Below are 18,489 nucleotides of genomic sequence, written 5' to 3'. Positions count from 1 at the left end.
AGAATCCGGTATTTATTTGGAAAAATGTTTTATTTAGTAAAATAATTCTGTTAGAGATATTCAAAAGCGGATACTCGTTCATTTTCGGCATTTCAATAATAAAATATTTAGTTTTTTAATAGACAATCTCGTATCTATTTTTCATTTGCAAAGGTACAGTACATAATATTTACTGTACTGTATGTACAGTACATAATATATGCTTGTTAGTCAAAAATTTAAATAAAAAATTTGCTCTTTACAATTTGTTATATTCTTAATTATTTCACAAAAGTAAAACAACTGACAAAATGTTAGGCATTTTTTTGCTTAAAAAAAATAAGAGTAAAGTCAACAAGTATTAAAAAATGCGGAAAAATGTATAAAAAATTGAGAACTAATACTAAAAGTCCGAAAAATGTTCTCAATATTTTATTCCGTGTTTTATTTTATTATTATTTCCATCTTTTTATTTCCTTCGTTTTTATATTTTTCTTATATACCACGATGTAAAATCTGAAGTTTTATGACTCGGCCATAGAAAAATTAATGCTTTTATTAATGGTATATTCAGATAAGAGTTACTTTTTGGTTTTTTTTATAAATTCTTTTTAACTTTAAGTTGTTTTTGTTATTTTTTAAGGGAAAAAAATGCTTTAGCTCAGTTTGTTTCAGTCTAGATATTTATAATTCAAAATTTTGACTTTGAATTTATAATATAGAATTTAAGTTATAAGCTGAATTGGATTATATAGTTATACGTTGGAATGAAGAAAGCAAAATTCGTTCCCTTAGACACCTCAAAATAGAAATTAGTTTAATGTTTAAAGTGATTTGTAATTTTCAAGTTTAATTAATGTTTTATTTTAGGAACATAGAAATGAATCTTTTATTATATTCTCTAAATTTTATTAAATTAAATTTGAAAAATTAACTCATAAAATGTGTAGGCCTACTTAAAAGCGATAATAGCTAATTTTGTCATAATGTATCGTATAGTATTAATTTAATAATAATGTGATATTAAATATTATAAAGCAGCAGAAAGAATAAATGAAAATAAAGTTATTACCAGAACGATCTTCATTTATCTTTTTGTGAAATAAGTTTGAATGTGTTTCGCATTTTAAATATGCGATATTCAATGTAATAGCATAGTAAGTCTACCATCATGATTCATTTTTAACGAATTAACTTTATTTTACTTCATATTATTAGGCTGATTATAGGCAGACTTCGTACATTTATCAAGATGGTTATTTACATATAAATTTTTATACTTAGAACTATCTATAAAGATGTCTTCTAAATATTATATTATTTTATTATATAAGCTTACTTATATCAATTTTTATGTAAATACTTCATAGTTTATATATTTTTATATCGAGTAAACTATATTACTGTATTTTAGAAAATAAAATAATTGATATTTTAGTCACATATTAAAATTGAAGTAGAACTTTAGATGACAGTGATGTTTATTTCTTGTATGTTTTCTACTAGTAGATGAGAATATTGTGTGATAAAATACGTATTGGATTGATATTTACTGTCGTAATATTTAAATAGATTAATGAAATATTGATACGAAAAGAAAGTTTCATAGTTATACTTTAAGTGTCATTGTATCGAAGATTTTATATTTTCGACATAGCACCTTTAACCATTCACCTCTTCAATTATTAAAATAGTTTAATGTGATTGTATATAATTTTAAGTATTAAAAAAATTTAACTTTTTTTATACATCAATATTTATTAATAAAATCTAATTCGTCTTCATTATATTTTTACAATTTTAAAACCAATTAATAGAAGGACCAAATTTGCATACTTGTCAAACGTATAGGATCCAACTTATATTTTGTAATTTTCTTATTCAATACTTAGTTATAAATTAATTATCTGTATATGCTGATCAATAATATGTAAGTAAAAATTTGTTTTGTTCTTCGATATAAAGATTTTATTAGCGACTAAATTTCATTATTTAATTATTTTAGAATTTAAAAGTTACTATTTAGAGTTTATTCTAAATACTAATAAGTAATTTAAATTCTAAAAGGTGTAGTTCTTCATGATGTAGTATTGAATATGAACAAAGGCTAAATTTAATTTTGAAAAAAATTATTATTTTTTAAATATAAAAAAGCGCTAATTAAGTTATTTGTATTTTCTAATTTGCAATTGAATGAAAGATGACTTCTGCTTGAACGATGCCTTTGATTTTACACAATAATATAGCTACAATATATTGATAGTAACCACCTGTTCGTCTTGTTATACTTGTTTTGAATTATCTTTTCAGCAAAAGCATATTATTTCCATAATTTTTATGTAAAGAGCGTACGATATTAATTTTCCTTGTTAAGTTTGTTACTCTTATGACGTACTCCTATTTAGTTTACCGTTTAGCTATCTTAATCTTTTGATGTTACCTTTAAAAATCAAAATTTTTAAGTATATTCAATTTATTTTTTAACCAAAATTTGTTTCTTTTCCTTATCTTTAACTTATTTATTTTTGAATATAGAATAATTAAAAAATAATTCGAAAATTTTAAAATAGAAATTTTTATTTATTACTGAGATAAATATACTACATTTTTGAACAGAAACATTTAAAAATTCCGATATTATCTGTGTATTTAAAGCTTTTGATTTTTTTTTACTTGATCTTTATTTATTTCATTTTATTTTTATACTGTCTCCTGCCTTATCGGCATTACTAATAATTGGTGTAATATATAAATAATATACACTTTTTAAGAATAGTTAAGCTAGAAATACATGTAAAACCTTCAGAAAATACTTATTATTGTAAGAATCTTCTTATAATCTCTTAAAAAATTTTACTAAAATAAAAGATTATCACAACTGACTTTGAAAACTTTAATATTTAATTAAGAATGAATAAAAAATTAATTACAAAAGAAAATTTTATGAAAAAGAAAACTTTGAGTTTAAGACTCAAATATTGGATAATAAATTTTATATATTTTTATAATTTTAAATATAAGTTTTATATATTTTTTCTTCCTGTAAAAATTATTTTTCAATATTTGAGTCTTTAAACTCAACACAATTTTCTTCTTCATAAAATGTTATTCTTTCTTCTATAATTAATTTTTAAAAAATTGTTTATTTTAGTGAAATTTTTTTATAAGGATTGTATTTTTATCGATAAATTAAATATAAAATGTTAAGCATAAACTAAACTTTATTTTAGATAATTTTTACTTTATAAAATCAAATTTTTTAAAATTACTATTACACAAGTCATAAGTACGTTATTATTTTTAATTTATACCTACATTTTTACGTTTGTTTCTTAGAATATAATTTTCCTTCTCAAAGTCATTTGCTTAGAATTGTTATTTTACGGTTTAAAGTCCCCAAAAAGTAACTTTAAATTTTTATTTAAGAATTAACCACATTCGAGAACGAATTCAGAATTTTATTTCTTATTCTTTGATTAACTTAACGTAAAGTTTAATATATATATAAAAACATTAAAATGTTGGAACAGAACAGGAAACGGGTGATCATTTTCGTATAGGAATTGGGTCGACCCATTAAACAAAGATCATTAAGATACAAAAATTATCCTAAAGCCATTACCTATCGAAAACAATGCTAATCCGACCACAATGCCATTAATTACTGTTCACTACGATATAGTACACGAAATATTTTAATCAACGATCTTCCATCTGTATAAAAATGTAGCATATTTTAAAAGTTTTCGTCATAAATTGATACACATGAATTAAAACAAAATGCATGTAATGTATATAAATAAATACATATAGTGTAGATATATTTATATATTTTTTTTATTTTTATAAATTCAATTATAAAACTGGTAATTAGTAATTAAAATAAATAACCGGTTCTTATGACAATTTAAAACTTCGAAATAATATTGCAATTTTTTTTTAGAAATAATTTTTCTATATGTAAATAGTTCCAATAGATGGCATTGCATTAAAATAATTAACTTCTATTAAATGTCAGACGGGAAGTATTGCGACACGAAGGTATGAATATTTTTTTTTTTTTTTTTAAATGCTAGAAATCGACATTGTTAGATAACAATGCTTTCTGTAATGAATAATTTCAATTAAATACAAATAATCAATACTAGACAGAGCATTTTAATAATAATAAAATTTAAGTGTTTTTATTATTAGGATATCTACAATATATATTTTTTCCATTAGTGAACATAATAAGCAAAAAAATACAACGAAACCAGTTTGTAATAAATTCAGTGATTAAAAATCCTGAATTATTGTTATCCAAGGATAGTCAGTATTATGCAAATGGTGTAAAAATAATTATTACAAATTTTTAGTTTTTTTTGCGATTAAAAAATGAAATAATATAAAATAAATGTTTTTCTGTTCGACATTATTTTCGATTGCGTTTTTATGAAAAAATAATAAATATTAATTACACGTTATCAATTAAAGTATAAAAATAGAGATTTTTTTTGTTTGCTTGTTTTAAACGAAGTAGATGTTCTACTTTGGAGTTAATCGATGCATATCGAAGTTAACCAAACGTTAATGTGTCCGCAACGTCGTCTCGATCAGTTCTGTGTGAATGTATTGTGACGATGTTCATCTGACATCCGGGCACTATCACCAATACGTTTGCTTTGATTGGTCTTCCGACCGGGAAGACAACACAACTCTTCCGAATGACGCGTAATGTTAGCACATCTGACATTGGTCGATGACATCTCTTATGTGATCATATACAATGAGTGTTGACAAGCGCTGCTAAATGGAACTAAAACCGATATAGTATGTCAAAATCACTTTAAAAGGTCCGGAAATATCTATTGGTATGCATTTAATAAATAAATATTAACGAAATTATTCGTTATTAAAAACGCATTATAATTTTTGTCTGATTCATTTCAGACTCAACTGACCAATCAGAAGGGATCTTAGATTAGACGTTGGGAGTTCGTACAATGTAAGCTACCAAAACGAGCCAAAGTTTCAGTAAATGGTGGATGAATGGCGCCGTGTTTATGGGTTATATTTCATGTGAGTATCTTTGATGCCGTATTGAGTTATTTTACGGAGATGGAGACCATTTAAACTTGCTGTTTGTGTGTTTTGCGAGGGAATATTCTGTTTGGCAAATCGCCAAACTATCATCGGAACGCCGTGGATGATGAACGCTAAAATGGCGTTCGTGTCTGTTCTAACTTTGTCTCGTTCATTGTTCCTCTTTTCAACTTGGCTGCAAACCGTTTTGGACTTATAAACGCTCTATATAACATCTCCATTCTAGTTACTCGGTTTCCGCTCATCTCACATCTTTTAAACGTTGCAATCGCCAAATGGCGACCGACAAATCCTTCTGTCAGAGTAATGGAGGTAGGCTTAAGTCGAACTTTTTGTTTCCACCTTTTTTGGGTCGAAACAATAAAGTTTTTCTTTTAAAAAAATATCTCTTCCGTTTATACCAGAACAAAAGAATCTATTTATTCTATTAATTTTATTTAACTTCACTCGCATTTAATAGATCATCACTATAATAATACCATTCTTCAACGAAATTCAATGATGTAAACAAAATATTTGAGGAAAACCTGAAAATTTTCTTAATTAATTACTTAGTTTTTTATCAGAAAAGATTATATTAAAGCATTATTTTCCCTAAGTATAAATAAATACGTAGAAATTTTTATTCCAGGCATTAAACAGAAAGCCATATATTTTGGTATACAATTTTTTTTTATCCAAATCTTAAAATAGTTGCATTTTCAAGATTTATATTTATTTATAAAGATATTTAAAAATTGAGTATGATAAATTTTTTAAACTTTAAAATGTTTTAAAAGAAATGCTACATTATAACATTTATTTATTTATTTTAAAAAAGAGCAAATAACAACAACCATTAAAAGTTTATTTATATTAATAAAAAGAATTTGCTTTAAAAATGAAAAGTACGTTTGCATTGCACTTTTCTTAAGCAATCCTTGATTTGGAAATTTATTATTATTATTTCTTTAATGATGAAGTCATATGTTAATTAATATGTTTTACTTATAGGATTGTATTATATGTATGTAGTGATATAAATTTTTGAGTAAATAAAATAAATAAGCTTGTATGCAAATATTAAATGTTTATTTTATTTATGTGAAGATTTATATCAATACATATGTATAATAGTATAATAATAATAATAATAATAATAATTATAAATTTAACTTGGTAGTGTTTTACAATACCTATGATACAATTTGTATTTTCAAAATTTTCATTTCTACTTAATTTAATTTCTACAAATTTTTAATTAGGAGGAATTTTTAATTGAATTTAGAATTCTTAAGCTTTTTAAAGTTATATCGAAACAATGTTACATTACTAAAATTTCATACATAAAATTTCAAAAATAATAAAATTTAAAAAAGTATAGTAGAATTAAATAAACTGTTTAAATATGTATATATTATCAGTTTGGTCTTTTAATATTGGTTTATTGTTGATTTATCATTGTTTTTATATGCAATTTTACTTGAAACATTTTGTAAATTCTTGAAGAATTTAATGTAAGATTCTGATAAATTATACAATTTTCCATAAAAGTAATTATTTAGGACCACAATTTGATTAATGGAGAAATGGTGATCTATTTATTTTCATAGAATTCAAAAATTTTTATAATTAATATTTGTTTTCAATCTTTATATTATTTTTGTTGTGTCTCATCAAAAGATGAAGACTGTCATTAGGCACTTTGTAGTTATAAATTGCAAAATGTTTTATAATTCAGTGATTTGTTTCAGTGATGAAAAAATAAATAATAATAATAATTGTTATGTTCTCAGGAATTTGGAAGTTTTTCTGAAATATTCATTATAAATGAATTTATTTTGGAAGTGTAAACAATTTTGCCTTTTATATTTGCATTATCACCATTTTTATTTCATAAGTTTTACTGGTTGCCTTTCAATAAAATTAAGCTTAAGTTTATTTTAAATTGTATTTTTTATTTTTGAATTGTTATATTTAAAAAATTGACATCTTTTATATGTCCGGCAAACTAATTTTACTACATACTGTTTTCAGTTATATTTAAATTCTATTTTTTTTAAGATAATAAGTGTCTAGTTTGTTACATATTGTTTATGAAGTTTGTATTGTTAGTTAAAAACACAGGGCATTAATATTTAAAAAATATGTTCAAAATTGAATTAATTATAGAACAGTAAGTTTACTATTCTAAAATTTAATTTTTAATTTTTTGTAGAATAAGTAAAAATTTTTAAAATAGTTTTCAGTTTCTAAAAATTATAATTATTCTTATTGTTTATTATTTGATATTTATATTATTATATATTTATTTGATAATAATAGAAAACAAATCTTAATTTTCATTTTTTTGATGATTTAGCATAACATTGCTTATAACTAAAAATATAAATAATAATAATAGTCATCAATAGTATTCTGATTAAAAATTTTGTTATTATCTTACTTATTTCCAAATGATTAAGGATGCCTTTTATTTTTTTATTTGAAATATTTTCAGTACTGCATAATTGAATCACTATAAATTTATAGCAATTTCACAATATCAACATATGTCAGAGATTTATCTTCATTATTTTTATTCACTCATTCTTAGTGACCATTTAAATAGTTGATTCATCATATGTTTTTTTTTTTTTCTATCCATTGCGATTTCTTCCTTTGCTTCTATGTTTTGTGTCTGTGGACATTATCTCTCCCCAAGCTTTTACACAGTCTTCCCTAAGGTATTTTTTATATATATATATATCATTCATAAATTATTTTGCTGTTTCTGTTTTTTTATGTCACATATCAGCCATTCTAGTTTTGCATTTTATTACTGCTGTTATATCTAGTTGTGTATATACAGCTAAATGGTAGTTTTCTGCTCTTTCTTCCATTGTCCATTTCCTGTTAGAATTCAGATAGTTTCTCAACCTTGTTTTCTTGAATGGCATTAGACTGTTTTCAGTGATTTCTTATTACTTTACTGACATTTTGCATCTATAAATTGATGTTAGATCAATAATTGTTTAAAATATCAACCGCACATTGCGTTAAATAAATCTATCGAACGTTTTTTGCAATTTGTCCGTTTTTCACCTGATGAAGAACTTTTATGTTTGAAAACGTTTGTGACAATTTTATTTATATGAGATAACGCACCGTTTTTGGTTTTTTGTGGACATTATCGTCAATAATTATTTATATATACATTTGGGTTTTTTTTGTTGGATATTTCATCATTTGATATTGAGTTTTTAAACTATGCATTGTTTTTCATTTTCTCACATTCCCTCATATTCTACCAAACTAAATATGAGTACAGACTTTTATTTTCTTGAATGTAAACACTATTTGCTCTTTTATTTTGATTTATAATCATGAATTTTGCATTTTTTTTTTGTTTACTTATAATCCATTTTTTGGTTATTTTTGTTAGCTAATACTTTAAATATATTCCTTCTGATTTTTTTACAGTCTTTATCTTGTATTGTGTCAATATATAATTCTATGTTTATTCTCTTTCTTGCTGCTGTTCTTATATTAAACTGTGCTGTTTTTTTTTTTTTAAAGTTTTATTGATGACAGGATTGAAAAATGCTAGTAAGATGACATTGCCTTTTTCCATTCATTTTATCCAAATTCCACAAGTGGAATTACTGAAATACATTTAAACTAGTCATATGATTTTATCTAGTATTTCAGTTCAGACATGACATTTTAAAAGTTTGTCTTGCAACTAAGTCATATGTTTTGTGAAAGTTTATTTACAGATAGAATGTTACTTTATTTACACAAATTTTAGTTCTTCAGTATTTGATGTAGTATAAAGTATCTAAATTATTTATTTTTAATTAATGTTTATTAATTGTATCTAAATTATTATTGTTTTGCTTTTCCTGAAATAAGCTTGCACTACTACTACAAGTTCTAGATATGATTTTATTCTCAATTATATTTAAGATAATTTATATGCTATGGTTATTAGTGATATTTTTTTATAGTTTTTAATTTAACATCTTAATTTCTGCTTTGAAAATAGGCTATATTATAGCTTTATTATTTTACTATTTGTAAAATTTGTTTATACAATATGTTTATTAAATTATATTTGTTACATTATTACTAACTACTGTAAATACTGTAGTAAAATTAACTAATAGTAGTTTTTATTCATTTTCTAAATAATATAAATGAATCTTATATTACTATATATATTTTTTCTTATATACGCATAACATATTTTTGCTTTCATTTTTTATTGATCTATTTTAAAACAGATTTAAAGTTTGAAGATTTATCTCATGATAATTTATAATAACTATAATGTAATCATAACTTGAATTTTGAGTACAGTATATTGTTTTGACTTTCAAGTTTTAAATATAAAAAAATAGTTTTTAGGACATTATTTTTAAAATTATTAACTCAATGTAGAAAATTATATTTAATGCTGTTCAGTAGAATTAAAGATTTTTTGAATGTAGAACAAAGTAGATAAAGCATATCAGAGAGAATTTTTATTTATGTATCTATTTTTTGATGTATAAAAAATGTTTTTCTGTTATAAATTTAAAATTCATTTATTAATATTTAGAAATACTTCAAAAAACAATTTATAGTATTTAAATAATGAGAGCTGTAAAATATAAATGAAGATATCAAATGATTTTTTATTTCAGCTTTTAATTCTGTTTCTTTTCATTGTAATGTAGTAATTTAAAATAAAAATTGATTTTTAAAGCCTTACAAAATTTTTAAATATAAGTTTATTTTTGAATTAAATAATACTTATTTCATATGATTTAGATACTGTAACTAAATTTTTAGATCAAAAACTTTGCTTGATATATAGTTTTTATTTTAATTAAAATTTGAAAATTTCAAATTAACATTAAAAGCTTTGGAATTGGAAACCTTCCACTAGTAGTAAAATAACTAGTTAAATCTATTCTTAACATGAGATAATTTCGAAAAGTCCATAAAAATATTTTATTTTAAAAAATTAGCATTTTATTTCAAAATATTTAATATATTTTTTTTTTTTTTTAGAAATGTAACTGTTTAATTTCTGTATATATTTTTATATAACATTACTAAAATTCATCAAAAACTTCATTTATTTAAAGTCTCTTAATTCTTTTGACCTAACAAACTTAGCAGTAATATTCTTTTCAAAATGTCAGTTTTATTTTTTAGTTTTAAATATTAGAAATTTTTTAAAGTAAAATACAAAATTTTATGTTACTCAGTTGTTTTTTTTTAAATAGATATAATAATAGCTAAGCAGAAAATGGTAATGGCTTATTATGCAACTAAATAGAGAGAGATATCATCACAGTATCATCTTACTAACACACTTTTATATATTTTTAATTTGATTTAACAGGAAATTATTTTATTAGTTTTTATAAATGTTTTTAATATTAATCATATATACACATTAACAATAGAAATAGCTTCAAGAAAAGTTAAGATGGTTCTAGAATAATTATGACAAGATTTATTGAATAAAATTTTTGGTTGGTTGGTTGGTGTTTTTTGGTGCAAGGGCAACATAGGCCAAGCTGTGCCACATGAAATTTGTGAAATTAACATGAAAAATGCTATCAGAATACTTTGAAACTTATTCCTAATGTTTTGAAAAGCATTTTGAACATTTGTTACAAAACTGTTGAAAAAATATTTTGAATGTCTGTCATAAAGAAAAAAATTTTATAATTAGATTTTGGAAAAAGTTTATATTTTTAATTTTTAAAATTTGATTTTTATTATTTTTCTGAAATTTTAATTTTATGTAAAAAAGTCATCTTTTTGATGTTTTTAAAGTATTTTAGAAAATTTACAATCTTAAATTAAGATTATTTTAATAATCATAATACAATATCTTAATTTTTAGTGATGATTTTGTGATTTTTTAGCAACATATATTTTACTTTGCAGTTTTGATCATAAACTAAAAATAGCAAGACAGTTAATGCTAAAAAATTTAAACAATCAGTGACTTACAATACATTCACTAGATGAAGTTGAAACAGCTTAATGTAGTCTAATATATGGTTGGAATTTGACTTATTACTTTTAGAAACTTTTATACCATGTAATTGTTAATTTCTGTACCTTAATTAACTTCTCAGTCTGTTATTACATTATTTTTTTTTCATTTTGTTTGTAATTTTCAATCAGAATTTAGAACAATAAATATGTTATTTGTGAAAACAGGAAACTGTCATTATTGATTATTGAAAAATCTGAAAAGTAAGTAATATAATATTTTCATATTTCTAACTGTTAATATTATAGTTTAGTTAATTATAATGTTGAAAAACTTATTTATAATGATATGTAAATTAAATATGAAACCATACAAATTTAGCATGATTAATTTTACTTCAAATGTATTTGATCCAATTTATAGACCATCTTTAGTCTTTAGTTTTTAGAACATGTTTGAAATAGTAAGTGTAAAGTGTTCAAAATTAAATTTGCAAAATCATTTGAAGTTCATTTATATATATATATATATATATCATACATTAAGGCCTTTGTTTCTTTTTGATTTATAAATTTTCTGAGGAAAGTCATTTACACATATATATTATGAATGTAAGAAATTGAAATAAATATATAATAAATAAATGTTTATAAATCATAAACCAAGGCAGATTTTTATGCCGAAGAAAGTTGCTTATATACATTGCAAAACAAATGGAAATATTTATGTAATAGAGGTGATCTATCATTGTTCTTTATAATTTTCTTCTTTTAATTATTACTTGTAATGTCTAACAGGAAAAGAAGCTACTTCTAATAACCAACTCTTATATAAAATAAAAATAAACAGCAATAAAGGACATGCAAATCACAAATAAACAATAGTAACATATACAGGGTGAGTCAAGAGGAGAAGGAAATGTCTTGGGGAATGATAATATAAACTTTAAGCAAAAACTTTATATGAACATGGATATTATTCTCAGTATTTTTACAGGTATAGCAGTATGAAAGTTGCTCACATACAACAATAATAATGAATGTCATGTGTTACATTCAAAACAAATGCTCAAAAATTGAATCCTTCAATACATTTTACAATCAAGTCAGTTGAACTTTATATTGCTTTGACTTACATACTTAGCACTACCAACTTGTCCAATATCTCTTCTTTCCAGAAGATGCTACACTGAGACTCAAATTTTGTCTGAGTTACACAGTGGCCATCACCACTAACTCGGAGAAACAACATGCTGTATTCAGACACAAGTTGTAAAGTGTATTGAAGTTCAGGATTTGATTTTTGAGCATTTGTTTTGAATGTACTGTACATATCATTCATTATTATTGTTGCATGTGAGCAACTTTCATACAGCTGTATCTCTGAAACTAATGAGAATAATACCAATGTTCATATAAAGTTTTTTGCTCACAATGACCTATACTATTGTTTTCCAAGATATTTCCCTTTCTTCATAACTCACCCTGTATAACATTAAAACATTCAAACTGAAATAATGAAAAGAAAAAGGCAGAATAAAAGTGCATGATAAAAACAGTCAATTAAAATACATAAAAATATATTACACTATAATAAACATTTTTTTCTTTCTTTTAATGTGTATTAACAAGAAAGAAACTAGCTTCAGTCACAAAATTTCAGCATCTTCCTGGTTGAAAAAGCATGCTAAGGCTATGTTGTTAAGCTTATTACATGAAGAAATTTATAAATATAAATGTAGTGCAAGTTCCTATTAATGTCCTAATACCTAAAAGTATGTTGTGCTCAATCCTATTGTCTTTCAGTTTAGCAGGTATCCAGTAAATGCCAGTCTTGTTGTTTTTTTTTTTTTTAGAAAAACAAGACTGACATTTACAGACTTTATTCTTGTCATTTCTTAACAGACTATATAACATGGATGCTATTTGTAAACAATTCTTGATTTCTTTTTTCTAGCCAGTTCATTGAATGATGTTCTGAAAAATAACAAATCCTGAGGATGGTGTATGAAATAGACAAAAAATGTTTGAAGCAAACTAAACCTGCTTAAATTGGTATGGTTTCATAGTTTATTTGTTAAAGCAGAACATATAGCCTTTCATTTGATATGTAAAATGCATAACAAATAAAATCTTCCCTAAAATATGAAATATATATGCTGTATGTTTAACCTCTTCAAGATTTGAAAAGAAATTAATCTATTCTAGCTTCAGTCTGTGCCAATATCTGATTAGTTTCAATTTTGAAATATGTTTTTTTTTTAAATTCTTTAATTTGCTGTTTATGTAAAATATATGTTATAATAGTTGAAAATAAATAGATTGTAAACATAAATGATACTTTTATTCAAATTGTAATGTTTCAAATTTAACTTACATGAAAACTTCAGTTAAAAACTAAAGTTACATACTATTTGTCGTTTTTAAGTTAGATTTTTATGTCAGAATCAGAAGCTATATATACAGTATGTAACTGTGTACTGAAGATGGTATGATAAGTTTCTTTAATATAATTTATAATTGTTATAATTTAATATGATTTTTTTATACTTATATTTTGATCAAAATTATGTATTTATAGTGTTAAATAACTTAGGATGGCTCTTAAACAAGTTGAAGTTTAAATTCTATAAATTTAATTTATTTTAAAAAGGATTAGTATAATTTATGATTACAATCGTCATATATGAAAATTAAAAAAAATATGACTGTATAGTAAATCTTTTGATTTGTAAATAATAACTATTTGTCCCAGTTGTTTCTTTGTATATGTATTAAACATTAGTACATTAAATGGTTTTGTTAATAATTCAAAAAAAACAAAAATAATTAGTATAATAAAAAAATACTAAAAACATTTGCATTAATTTCAAGTGTGATTCCATATATTTATGTAAAAATTGAAAATATTTGCTTTAGGATTGCTGTATACATTTTGATGTTACTTTAACATCTGCAAGTTAACATTTGGCATTTTTAATATGCATAAGCTGTTACTATTTTTTGTTCATTTATCATTATTGAAATTAATGACAAGATATTTTATATTGAACTAAAATTTGCTCTTGCAGATTAGTAATGATTATTGGATAATGTAAAAAGTTCTTAAATTCTTGTGACTATTTGCTTAATGACAGACTTTGAGTTTGATGTACACATGTAGTTTCTACATTTAAAACCAGAAAAATCATAATAATAATAAGATTCTGTAAATTATTTTACCTATTGCAAATGAAATTTTGACAGTTTCTATGAAATCTGGTAATATGTCAATAATATGGTGGAAATTTGGAAAATGCAATTGCTTGTTATAAATATTTTTTACAAAGTGTATTTAAAAAAATAAATTAATAAGATGAAATACTAAAAAATCTATTTATTCTTAAGGAAAATATAGCAATAGATATTCCATTCAGAAAAATAACTGATAAATTTTGTTTATATATTGTTTGTTTATAATCTTAGTTAAAAATAAACTTCAGTAGTAACTATTATATAAGCAAAAAGTGTAATTTCTCAAAAATTTGTAATTATAAATAAATTCAATTGCTAACTATTGAATTATTTAAAGTAAATACAATATATAAATATTTTATCTGACTATAAAATATGTGAATAGTACATGTAACATGATATGAGGTACAATGACCCCATTATTTGTTCTTCCATTGTTAAAGGTAATTTTGAGGAATAAGAAATGAGAAATAATTTATTTTATATATTTTACATAAGTATTTATTTATTAATACTTTTAAAATTTTTAGGCCAAACAGATATCCTTTACGTTTTCTCACACTTATGCAAATATGCAACCTCTATACCAGCTGTAATAGTTTTCATTTATTTTGTAATAGTAATAGTTTCAGTCATTTTGTAATAGCAGAAGTATATAATTTATTAGTTCAAGATTATACAAACAATACATAATTTATTTTGTTAATGAACAATGTATTGATATTTTACATAAACATATATAGATTGATATAAATACATAAATAAATAATAAATTGTATTTAAAAACTTCATTTGCATTTTATATATTTCAAATATTAATTTGTGGATATAAATTGTTTGTTTTTTTTATTAATTAAAATTTAGTGATGGGAACATCATCTAGAAATAATGGTGATTAATATTATATACTAGCTGACCCGGCCACGCGTTGTTGTGGCTCAAAATGTATCTATTATAAATGTGTAACACTTCCCCCGTGGGGGGAATTACAAAAAATTCCTTTGTAGTGTATATTCTGTTGACGTCACCTATTAAAACGCAATTAAAAATGCAAAAAACCACATGTAAAATAGTATAAATAGAAGCAGAGTTCTTCACAGTAAGCCTTAATCCCGTCCATCTCCCCCCGTAGGGCGAATTTCGACATGTTTATTATATAAAAACACGTGCATATTCGAATGCAACGTTGTGTCAAAATTTCAAAGGAATCGGTAGGAACAAACAAACGTGTTGTATTTTATTTATTTAGGTAGGTAGAAAATGATCTGCTTAGGTCCATTCTCACAGAAAAGCAAACTTAGGTCGTCTGAAGTTAGCGCCATCTGTTGGACATAAAAGCCTTAATCCATATATAAATATATTTTTGAAAGGGGGAAATGGTGATCTTCACATATGCCACAAACCTTTGCGGGAATGTATTAAACAACTTCCCAAAGTTTCATGGTAATCGGATAAATGGTGTGGTAATGCATGAAGGACAAACACACACACACACACACACACACACACACACACACACACATTCGTTTTTATATATATAGATGAGCAAGTACTTTAATGTAGAAATGTTCTTGAGCTTATCATTTCATCATTAGCTAAGTAAATAAATTAGGACAAATTTTATATTTAAGAACAAGCATTAAACCTGACAATCAGAAAAGCTAAATTTTTAAAATAAAACTAAATATGAGTTTGTTGTTGTTTTTTGAAGAATGGAATTACTTTCAAGAAGAAGAAAAAAGTAATTTTTAATTTTTATTGTTTACAGTAACTAATAAAAATACATTGTTGTTCAATATTTTTGTTTTCATTGACTTTAAAATAAGATTTTTATGTTTGAGTTCTTAATGTATCCTTAAATATGGATTTTAATCTCTATTTAAAAACAGTTGGTTGTTTCCTATGAAATATTGCATATTGTGTTTGATTTAAGATATATGGAATTTCAGTCGATTTTATATAAACATTGAAGATTGAATGACATGATTGTAACAACAGTCATTTTGAAAAAGAAAAGGAAAATCATTAGAGTGAGATCACAGTTAGTCAGTATCTATGATTGGCTCAATATTACTAATTGCTTATTAATTCAAAATCTACTACTATACAGGAGCATATCCAGAGGAGTGCTTATAGTGCTGTAGCACCCCTTGATACCAAAGCAATCAGTTTTGTTACTTTAAAAACAAAATAAGTACAATAATGTATATTGCATGACTTCAGTTAGGTAAGACTAGGGAACAAAAGTAATTAAGTAATGTTCTCCAGAAATGACAAAGGACATTTACTTTTATCCCTGAATCTGTCTTGAGTAACACCATATTCTCAAAATCTTGGATATGCCACTGTACTATAATATTGGAAATATAGAAATAGTTTCTATATTTTCATTTTTTTAATTTTCTGTCTTGTTATCTTTATTGTTTATTTTGATGACTTAAATTATCCTAAAATAATTGAATAGATGACAATAATTGTTCTTGTGTAAATGATTTAATAGCACTTTCAGTAATTGATTATTAGGCAACTAGTTATATCTTAAATATCAGTACTGGTCTTTCACAAATGAGAATTAACAAAAAAAAAAAAAAAAAAAAAAAAAAAATGGAGAACACAAACTGGAAATAGATGAAATGTCCATTATTTTTAATAAATTAACACATACTTTTGACCTGATTTATAGGCCAACATCAGGTCTAAAACTAATCATAACCTATATTACATTCTATTTTAGAATTATTATTTCTACTTAATTCTTAAATGATGAAATAGTTAAATTTGCTGAATACTGAAATGAAAAATGAATTTTAAAATGATTAAAAATAAAGTATTACTGTAAATAAAAATAATAATATTTTAATGAATAACCAAAAATTTTAGGTTCTAGTTTCACACAAAACAACTCAACACAAGACAATTGATGAAAATTTAGCATTCTTATACATAATATTATGCTGCTTTTTAAATAATAATTGAGTTCTTTTCAATCAACTTTATTAAAATTCTCATGAGCCTCTTCAAGGGTAATCAAGGTCATTCTGGAATACTTAAATTTGTCATATTTGTTAGATTTTAAGATAATATTGAAATATTTCATATATTTAAGATTTCATATTAACAAATGTTTTGTCTTATATTTATTATATACATACATACAAAAAAATCTTCATAAAATTATTTTTAGATTTCTAAAATGTTTTGTATAAGTTGAACTTACTAATAGATAAGTTTATTAATAGATATAGTTAATAAGTTTATTCATACTGCTGTTCTTAAAATTGAAAAGTTATTGAAGATAAAAAAAAATTAAACATACTATACATTTATAAAAACAAATATTTTTGACATTTTTTTAAAAGGAATTATATTAACTATATTATAAGTTATACTTATAATATTATTATGACATTTTTATTAAGTTACACTTATAATACTATTAACTATAAAAGTATATTTTTATCATTTTTATTTTTATGTGCAGTTTTCATAGAGCGATGAAAATATTTCAGTTATGTAGATTGTTAGCCCTTTCAAGAATATAATGATTCATGTATATAAAATTATCTAATATATATAGTTCTTTATTATTTCATTACATATAATGACTGAGCAGAATTTGTCTAGTTAACTCCCCAGTATAACATGATTATAAGGAATAAGCTATACTAATACTAGTCTCAGGGACTGTTGTAAAATTAGGATTACTTTTATTTATATTTTATTGAATGGCCATAGGGGGAAAAAGCCTTACATGAGCAAAGCTCTCAGAGCTTTTTTTCATTTCTATTCAATGTTATGCTGATTGTGTTGTGATTATTTTGTTTTTATTCAACATTATATGAGCAAATAATGAAGAAAACACTTGATTATTATATTTTATAATTTTACTCTATAAAAGTGAATAAATAAATATTAGTGATGTAACAAATATTCGGTTACTACCTGGTATTCGGCCTATTTTTCACTATTCGGCCGAATACCGAATATTTAAATCACTATTCGGCCGAATACCGAATATTTAGTCACTATTCGGCCGAATACCGAATACCTAAAAACAGGAATAAGAATAACAAAAACACAGTAAATTAATCATTTTGGTAACTTTTATTGATGCTGAAAATTAAACTATAATTATTACAGTTAATAAGAAATAGCATCTAACTCTAGTATTAAATTATTTCGTAATTAAATAGTATTATAGCCTTTATCTAGCCCAATATCTTATGGCATTGA

The 18,489-nt window shown here is 23.4% G+C and overlaps 1 protein-coding gene across 1 annotated transcript in view; it reads left to right on the top strand.

Moving 5' to 3' along the window:
- Positions 1 to 4,634: 4,634 nt before the first annotated feature.
- The window catches only part of LOC136977036 (chromodomain-helicase-DNA-binding protein 7-like), a 187,579-nt gene continuing 173,724 nt past the window's right edge, over positions 4,635 to 18,489 (top strand). The window contains 2 exon segments of the mRNA XM_067272465.1: positions 4,635 to 4,832; positions 4,912 to 5,040. The gene's annotated coding sequence lies outside the window, so the exon portion shown is untranslated.

Source organism: Centruroides vittatus, unplaced genomic scaffold (genome assembly GCF_030686945.1).
Source record: "Centruroides vittatus isolate TY-2023 unplaced genomic scaffold, ASM3068694v2 contig_439, whole genome shotgun sequence".
In the NCBI taxonomy this organism is placed as follows: domain Eukaryota; kingdom Metazoa; phylum Arthropoda; class Arachnida; order Scorpiones; family Buthidae; genus Centruroides; species Centruroides vittatus.
This window is presented reverse-complemented; position numbering and strand designations above follow the sequence as displayed.